Source organism: Drosophila kikkawai, chromosome 3R (genome assembly GCF_030179895.1).
Source record: "Drosophila kikkawai strain 14028-0561.14 chromosome 3R, DkikHiC1v2, whole genome shotgun sequence".
Classification (NCBI taxonomy): domain Eukaryota; kingdom Metazoa; phylum Arthropoda; class Insecta; order Diptera; family Drosophilidae; genus Drosophila; species Drosophila kikkawai.
This window is the reverse complement of record NC_091731.1, coordinates 23,273,739-23,283,396: the sequence shown is the minus strand read 5'-3', so window position 1 is coordinate 23,283,396 and position 9,658 is coordinate 23,273,739. Positions and strand designations below refer to the sequence as shown.

Sequence of the window (9,658 nt, the reverse complement as noted above, 5' to 3'; positions counted from 1 at the left end):
ACAAGCAGCGCGGAACGAACCTGGACTTGGTTTGGGATTGGGATTTCGCGGAGTGGTGAACACTCCGGAAACGGCCAAGACGAGGACGACTCGAAGCGGATATGCCGCTGCCATCAAATCATTTTGCAAGCGGAAAATGGCGCTTGACAGCGTACTCAAGCCCCCGACGAGTCATTGTTGTTTGCCATCGTGGGATGTCAGCATTTGCGGCGCTATATAAAAAATGGCAAACATTTCCAGGCAAGCCACTAAAAACTAAAGTCAAAATGGGCTGTATGGACTTTAGCATGACCTGTAATTTAAAATAATCTAAAGAAATCACTTAAATGTATTAATGTAACCTAACCTAAAGAAATCACTTAACTGTATTAATTTTCATTCCAGATTTTAAGCACATTATGAGTCATATTTAAGAGTATACAAAAATTTGACCCAATTCGAGTTCAAATGAATTCAGTTGAGGGAAAATAAATACAAATTGGGGTTTAAATAAGAATACATTTTGACTACTGTTTAAGTAGACTTAAATTGGTAAATATTTACTCATATGAATGTTGAATTGTATAAAATCAAGCAGACAGCTAGTGACAAATAATTTTTAATCCGATTAATGAATAAAATAGTTGCCAGAATTCAAGGAAGCTGTTATTGTTGATTGTGTGGGGCTTATTTTCGCTGCAGATTTGCATATTTAAAATGCATTTGGTTTTAAAAATTTTTAGTTTTAAAATATATTTCTCATCAATCCAAGAAATGGGATACTGGGATACTGATAGCCCGTAAATCGGAGAAGTGCTGGAAAAAACTGAAAAGCAGTTTCGTCGAGTTGCTCGAGGAAGGCACATAATCAGCAGGGACATGGACATCGACATGACGACATGGCCATGGCCGTCCGGGCGTAACTCGCGCTGACCATCGGGCCACGTTTCGTTGCGCTTAGTTATTTTATAAAAATTTCTTCATTTTTGGTCTTCATTCTTTTTAGCTGCTGGTTCGTCTCCGACTTGGACTTCGCCTGGGTCCCGACTGGCCCTGGTCTCCTCTTGTTGGCTCTGCCATTCAGCACGTTCCTCTGTTTGACTTTCATAAACTTTTAACGACTTTTGCCTTTGCCGCCAAGGCTTACATGTGCCAGCAGTGGAGCGGCGGCGCTGAGAAAAATTGTTGAGAAACTTTGCACTTATACCTATTTGTTTGTAAGTAATTTTGCCACTGCTCCTTCAGGACATCATCGTGCTGAGCCGGGCACGCTTCATTTCCCGCCTCCGGACGCTCGATTGATCCGCCTGAGATGGTTCGACCAGTGCTAAATGCCAAGCTAATCTGCAGCTGTGGTCTGCAGAGCCGAGTGCAGTTCAATCAAGCCGGCAATTCCGACCGAATAAGCAAATTAAATCCGACACAGACACCATGCTCCGCCTGAAAATGGATACAGGAAGAAAAGCCTCTGCGGTTTCACATACATCATCTATTTATTTGTACAGCTCCCCCATTATTGCAGCCGTTTCAGCATATGAGGAATATGGATATATTTCGGCCTTGTTGCTGTGGCCGCCACGTCCTTGCCCATTTACACTTGACGGAATTTATGGTAGAAATTGGCTCTGAACTGGAAATACATAAAATATCATTTATAAAAATTTAATTTAAGATCACATTATCCGAAAATTTATGTTATAGTAATTATCCTTATATCTGCGATGGTAAGCCTTTTTATTCGAAGTGCATCCTTGTGGCCGAACAGTCGATCCGCCGGTAACCCAGTAACCCCGATCCGAACCAAACCGACCAGAGCCGACCCCAGTTGCGTTCTGGATGTGTGACACCATGGAGCGCAGCCGTGGCCTTTGCAATTAGTCAGTGCCTCTCATCCCCAAGACCCATCCCCACAATCCCTACCCTCGCTGGCCAGTGGCCACAAATTAAATCATATAAATGCACAATTATTTAATGTCATGGCGGAAGAATCGGGAATGCAACAATAAATTAACATTGTTGTCGGCCGGGCCCGAGCTGCGGCCAAGTAACAGTTTCATTGAAAATATGCGCAAAATAAATGTAAATTAAAATACATAATTTATGTGTTTTTTGCAATTATTTACAAACCGACACATTAAAACGCCAAGAGATAATGGCGACCAGCGGGAGGGAATGAGAATGGAAACGGGAATGAGGACTGTGCCATTTCGCTGGGGAAGGTCAGGTCAGTGGCGGATGGGCGATGCCTGCGGGAGGGGTTCTGGGTGCGGCGGCAGCAGTCAATTGCTCATTTGGTTTTGGCAGCACGCAGCTGCTGCCCGCAACAATGAAGTCCCTGCGGACCAATGAATGCGTAATGGCTGCCGGAATACCGGCAGTTCGGGTTCCAGGGTTCCCTGGGTGGCGGGGTGCGGCTGATACGCACGTGTGTGCGTTTTGGCCAGTGCTAATTGCACGTCCGCGTCTGTGTGTGTGTGTGTGTGTGCGTGTGAGCCTTATCGGGGTCCGTCCGTGGAGCGAGTGTCAGGTCTCAACTGAAAGTCGCTTATCGGGTGCGCAGCTGAACCCTTTGGCGCTTCCAGCGCTGATAATTATATAAATTAAATGGCTCCCGACCGGACTCGACCCGACTCGACCCTCCTCGAATTACATGGCCCGGTGCAGCCCACTCTGTGGTTTAAGCCCTGGTAACTCAATCGAAATGTCAAAGTCACACGAAACAGCAGAAACGTTAAAGTTCATTAATTTATACTTCCTTAAATGGGTTATCACACTCGGGGGGACAGAAAAATAGGTTTATTTTGTGGATTCAAACTTAAAAACAAAAATACAAAAACCATTTGAAACTAGATCTTTTCACAAAGTTATTTTTAAAATTATAAATCTTGATAAATCTTTAAAGTCGATGATTATTGTAATAATTATGCTTTAAAAATATGTAGTTTCGGGATAAGCTGGTGAAAGTATAAAAACCTCGTTTCTTGGAATTCTTTGTCTATATAAATCTTCTTGGATATCATATTTTTCGGCTCCCATCAAAGGAAAAGGTAAATATATTCCAATAGCAGCACAGTGCTAAGACCCAGCGTCAGGTGAATGGCAATCTGTGACAAATACTCGCGGCGGTGCCGTTGGCCCGGCGATTGAGCGATTTGGTGGTGCGCTGGCCAAGTAACTGTAACTCGAGCTTAGCAGCTCATGAATATCGTGCTCATGCAAACGGGTAACGAGCTGTCAGAGATTAAGTTGCAAGCGTTATTTTTTATTATATTTAGCGAGGGCAACAGCTCGAGCTCCAGCGCAAACTGGGCGCAGATAAGGGGCAAAAACAACCAAGGCAACAGGAAAGCAAGAAAAAGTACATTTTGCATATGGTTAAGGCAGGGGTTGGAGCTGGGGCAGGAGCAGGGGCAGGGGCCTGATGCCAACGAGCCAAGGCAAAAATCGTTTTGACCAGCTCACTGGCAAACAAACAAACCAGAGAGCGCGCAAAAAAAGGACCCTCCGAACAGGCGAAGGGCAGATGAGAAAGCGCAGCAAGCCGAAACGAACACTTTGCGGGGCCGATCAGCGGGGGAGCGGGCGCCTGTCCAACCCCTGGACACCACCCCTGACCACCTCTGAACACCCCTGACCAGTCCCCCAACCCTGAGGACACAGTTGCAAGCGAATTTATGCGCTTTGTTAAACAGCAACAGCAGCAGCGGCGACGGCAATGGCGGCGGCAAAAGAAAAAATATGGCAAAACGAGAAACAAGCAATCCGCGCTGCCTTCGATGGCAAAGGGGCGTGGCAGGGAGATAGAGAGGTATAGGGTCTGCATAAATAACACAGGAGCCACCCCCCGATCCTGGTCCTGCTGCTCCTCCTGGTGTGTGCTATACAAATGAAAATCGTGTTTGCGTTGGGTGTAAAGTGGCATGTGTAGTGGTGGACTTGGACGTGGATGCGACCCAGCAGCAGGCAACATTTTCGCTTCGTTGTTCCTCCTTGTGATTTACAACAAAACAAATATGCTGGTAGGAGCCGGGGGGAGGATCGGGAGGGGTCACGGCTTACCCCTCACCTTGGCAACCGGCTCTGACTGACTGATTTACAAGGCTGCAAGTCGAGATTGCATGGCGCTGGGTAAATAAAATAAACGCCAGAAGGGAGCCGGGGACGGAGCAGGCCAACGGGGCAATGGCGAAATGCAGTTTCGCATTTCGCAATTCGTGTCTTGAGCTGCGTCGAAATGCAATTCCCGTTTTCGCATTTCGCGAAATAATTAAAATTTAAGGAAACGACCCGCCGTCGGCCATCAGCAGCAGCAGCAGGATTCGCAAGGACATTGCAGCATCTGCATCTACAGCAGCTGCTTTGCGCGCAGGCCAACTTAGTTGCCGGCTAAGTGCTGTGGGCCAGTTAATTGCAGAGCTCACCTGCAGCGGCAGGTGCCAAGGCTGCTGCTAAAAAATGCAACAGGAAGCCACGCCCACGCTCACCAACAGCAACACCAACACCCACACCCACAGCCCCAATCTTTCCGTCGTGTTGCATGCCTTTCGATAACTTTTTCGGTTCCGCCCTTTGTTTGCTCACATGCACCGGCGGCGCAGATCGGCGTATTTATCAACGGAAATCATAAATAAAAGTCCGCCGCATATTTCATGCACAAACACACACGAACAGCCGCCGAAAACCAACAGCCCGCACATGTGACATATTTTTTTATCTCTTTTAATTTACAGTCACGCTCATTGCGAATTTTAATTGTTGCATAAACGAAGCGGACAGCGGCAGGACCGCGGGATGCGGCCGGGGCACATCTGAGCCGCATTCTCCGCCACTTCGGTGGCAGTGTCTGCTGTCCGGTGCGCTTTCTTTGATTATCAACTGCAATCAGGCTGGGGCGGGAGTGAAAGGACAAAGGACCTGGTTTCTGCGAGCCTCCTGGCCAGAATAATGTGTACTCGAGTTTCGTTTAAAATTAATTCCCCATGTCCTTATACATCGGGAGAATGTGATTACGCTGTGAATTTAATTTTTATAAAAAGTAATGGTTTATTTTTAAAGAAATAACTATAGAAAATATGATGTTGCCTTTAGCATAGAAAATACATAAATAAAAAAACCAATATTTTTTTTCTGTAAAACCTTAAGGATAATAAGAGCTTAATTTACATATTCTCAGATTTAAAGCTTTACAACTGTAAGAATCTTAAATATTCACTAGTCAAATAAATAACATAAACTACAATTTATAAAATTTAGTTGTTTCAACCAAAGGCCACATTGCGTATTAGTAATATTGCGTATACGGTTTACCAGCACAGGTCCACTTAAGGGGAGAATATATAACAATTGACTCAAGCTGGAATCAGCTCGGATATGGGGATAAGTCTTATCTCGCCCGACTTTGTCCACAAAACCGAGTATTCCTGCTGGGGAGGAGATTCTGATATATCTGTGCTGGGGATATTCTCAAAAGCAAAGAAGATTATTGGCTCACCAAAGTGAACCGCAGAAATTAAGTTGAACGGGAAATGCAGCTCTGACATCAGCAGCCATTTCTCATAACCGGAAATCGGGGGAGGGGGAGGAGGAGGACCTGAACGCGGAGCTTTTTATGCCCGGGATGTGGCTGGACTGCTCCTTGGCATGAAATTTATGTTTTCCTGCCATAAGTGGCACGGCGTGGCGAAACGGAGCCATTTCGGAAAGGGGGGTGGCACCCGGGCGGGTGGGAGGCGTGGCCAGAATTTGTGGATGTGGTCAATGTGCTTGACAAATTGGTTATTGTTATGGTTTTTGCGGATCCCCATTGGTCCTGGTTGGGGCACTGGGACACGGATAGAAGGCAGACCGAACCCTCGTAGATTTCCAGTCCATAATGTTGGGGCGCTAAATATGTCTGCTCATTATTTTCGGGCTACGTGAGGGCGACCGCCTCGGGTACTTGACAAAAAAAGGAAATGTCGCGCAAATGCGGCCTCGTTAATTGTTTTGATTAATGAACGAGGTCGGGCCCACGACCTCACGTCCCTGTGCATGGAGACCCGAAGTCCGCGGGATTCGAGTGGGATTGCGCCTGCCACTTGGCAGTTGCATGTGCGGAGGCGACCTGATTCCCCCGCCCAGCCCATCCCTGTTCGCTGTTTATTCGATTTTGTCGTGCACTGAATTTCCTTATTTTGCACTCTGCACTTTGAGCCGACTTGGCCCCTTGACTTTATTTACTTTTCGGATTTTTCAATTAATTTAATGCAGCAGTTTGGCGCTTGTTGCATACCCCTGGATTGCGTGCCGCCTGGTGCAAAGGCGCACACGCACACACGACGTCGGTAATTAGAAAATTGTGGCACTTTGTTAGCCGTGGTCCACATTCTGGTGTATAGGGCCAAGTGTGCAATTTGCAGAGCGGCTAAATGGAGCGATTTGCCATCAAATCCTCATGGAAGGGAAAGTTTTTGCCTGCTTAGAATTGTGAATTATGATATATTATTTAGCTCCAATTAAAATACTTGGGAAATTGAATGGCCCAGCTCTAACCCTTCCTATTCAACAATATTCCTGTTACTTCATCAAAAACTGACTGAAATATATATTCATCTGATAAATGTGATTATTAAAAAAAATACAAATATTTTCTGAAATGGAGATTGTATTTAAGTAACCTTTAAAAATATTTGCAATAATATTCTATGGAAAATGTAGCTTATAATAAAAGTGAACAATTTTCCCCCTACAACATAGATTTTAATTAATCAAGTTTCCACTTACCAACTTGAACAACGAAATCAAGTGATTGATTTACTCTTGCCGTGCGGGTCTGGGAAAATCGAGGAAAATTAAAGCTGGCAAAAACAATGGGATAGAAATAAGTATTAAAACGTAAGCCCGGCACCGGAATCTGTTAAAGTGGGAACGGAGTGAGCCCGGGAGAGAGGCAGAAACGGAGAAGTTAATGCCACTTCAGCTGGCAGCTGCCTGACAACGTCCAGATACCACGATGGTGGCCAGGGCCACGGCTACGACGGCGACGGCGACGACGTTGCATGCATGCCATGTGCCATGGACTTGGAGGCTCTGTGACAACAAGCGCTTGACAGCCGGGCAGCCAGTCACTCGGTCACCCGGAGTCTCCTCCGGCTGACCCGGAGTCCCGGCTACAGGAGGGAGCGGAATGGAAGAGGAGGCTCCTGAGCCAGGCGAGCGCTCCCTGCTGGATGTGCACTAATTGCGGCCGCTGGCCAGCATGTTACTCGTAAAATGAAATGGATTTCCATCAACAATTGGCCAGCGAAGTGGGCCAAGCTGAGCCGGCGAACAATGGGCTGTGCCGAGTTTCCGAGTGTGCCGAGAGGCGAGTGGCGAGTGGTGCTGCGATCTTTGCTGCAAATGGGTTAGGCATTTTAACTTATGATGGATTATGGCTTCGGCCGTGTGCGCAAAGTTGGCGCCGTAGTTGTTGTTATGGCAGCGCTGAGAGCTGGCCACAATGTCCCGCATAATAATGCGATTGCCGGGAAGTGGACCGTGACTGGAGCACGGGTCTGCTGCAACCACTAACCGGTCTCCTTTCCGTTCTTTCCGTGCTTTCAGTGCTCTCCTGCAACTGCTGCCGGAAGGCGAACACATGCTGCCATATGGGGGCACAAGCAGAGGCAAAAACAGTGGCGGAGACAGGAGGCAGGAGGCAGCATACAGAATACCGAAGGACACCACTCAGGAGTGGGCAGCGGCAGGATGTGTGGGAGACGGGCAACAAGTGAGCTGGTCCTCGGCAAGGACAAACCAAAGTCAAATGCTGGCCACAAAAATTGAAAAACGGTGTGGGATATGTTGACATGGGAGACATGAGAGAAACCAAACTGAAAGAAAATTATGTAGATTACGTTATTGTACATGGGAAATCCTTGTAGGACACCCCACACATACTCGTACAAGCAGTCCCTATGAGCAACAGAGTGCAATAGAATCGAACTATTGGCAACTGGAGAAAGAGAAACGGAAGGAGTACATGGATCTGAAGGTGGGCACTCCGAGTTTGACTCCCCCGGCCATTGGTGGATGTAGCAGTCCAAAACGACAACTTCGTTGACGCTTACTCCACGGGAATTGCCCTTAGAATAGTGTAGAAAAAAATGTAGCTAATAGTCTGGAATGGACTGAACATTACCCATTAATATTAATATATTCCATAATTTTAGACTTGTCATCAGTTTATTGAGTATTAAAAACAGGTGTCAAAAATCGATAAATATTTTTCACTAAGGCTTAAGCTTATCTTACAGAAGCTCACAAAAGACGGTAGGGTCTCCATGTGGACTCTTTGATTTTCTGGTAGACTATATACAGCAAAATGTCTTTATCGTCGAGTTCTGGTTGCATAAAAGGGAGAAACAGCGGACCAAATTGTAAGCGGGGTAAACATATAAAATCGGACAGGACTTCGAGGTGGACAATGGCGATGAGGGGACGATAGGAGGTGGCGGCAACAGGGTATCCAAGATGAGGTGAGGGCCAGCTTGTCCTAGCCAGCGGTTGCCTCAATTGTGGACATGCCACAGAGCTCACAAGGATGCTTACATGTAAAATCACTGAAAAATTCTGGAACAGCAGAAAGCAGAAGCAGAAAACGGATGGGAAAGCCAAACGAATGAATGAACAGGGAAAACACAATTTAGCAGAAACAAACAAACAAACAAACAAAATTCAGCGGGCACCGAAGGCGATGCCAGCGGCGGTGGAGGAGTGGCCAGGGATGGGGACGGAAGCAGCGGAGGTTCGCTGGCAGAGCCGTTTTTTCATTGAGCAGACATTAAGAAAAAATAACAAAGTCAACAGCAACATTTCTGTGCAGCATACTAGCGGCAACATAGCATTGGCGTCAGTGGCAAGGATACTCTACGGCAACAAAAGAAACCAACAAATCCATGCAAATCGGATTTTCTGATTTGGTTGCTGCCGCCCACGCCTCCGTTTCGCCCCTTTCGATGTCCCTGGCGCCGACAAAACTTGCCATTTGTTGTACGGACCATGCTGCCGCTGCTGCCTCGTTTTTTACAATTCTTTTTGCTGCATTTGACTTTAGTTTCAGTTGCCCCTCAGCTGCTATTTGCTTTGGCATTCAGCTCTGGCAACAATTGCAGCCAAGGCACAGCTCGTTAGCGCTCCTGCCGCTGCTCCTGGTGCTCCAATAGTGCCACTGTTGCTACTACTGGCCAGTCATCCTCTGGGGTCGCATTAGCTGCACATCAATACTTATGGGGCCTGTTGTTAGGCTATTTATAAATGATATTACGTATACGTACCGATGTCCCAATTTAAAGAGCAAACAAAGGCGCATAGACTTGGCACAAGAAATCTTCCAGCAACAAGAATAATGTTTAGAATAAAATGGTAACTAACAAAGTGGGCAGGCTGACCATTCAGGCTCGGCTTATTTAGATCCTCTCATTACGGAGCCCTTTTCAGGTGCTCTGAATAGAAGGCTTACTGCGTTGAAATTTCCTGAAATTGAATGCTAAACAAGTCTCTATTTGGCTGTCCAGTCAAGTTTATTAATTGAGTTCGGATTCATATCGAACTCGGCATCGCTGTCAGGCTATGGCAGGTTGCTATGCCGGCTCCTAGCGGGTATTTGCTTAATATTTATACTCGAATTTCGAATCCAGGTTGAGCTGACGAGGCGCTG

General features: G+C 46.5%; 1 long non-coding RNA gene across 2 annotated transcripts; it reads right to left on the bottom strand.

Annotated features, from left to right (window-relative positions):
* Positions 1-8,621: 8,621 nt before the first annotated feature.
* Positions 8,622-9,420, bottom strand: LOC138928926 (uncharacterized). 2 transcript variants are annotated; one of them, XR_011445335.1, is made up of 2 exons: positions 9,276-9,420; positions 8,622-9,224 (listed from the first exon to the last, which is right to left on the bottom strand). It is a non-coding gene; the product is annotated as an uncharacterized lncRNA (long non-coding RNA). The 2 variants fall into 2 exon arrangements; XR_011445334.1 differs by having other exon boundaries at positions 8,622-9,211.
* Between the last annotated feature and the right edge of the window lie 238 nt (positions 9,421-9,658).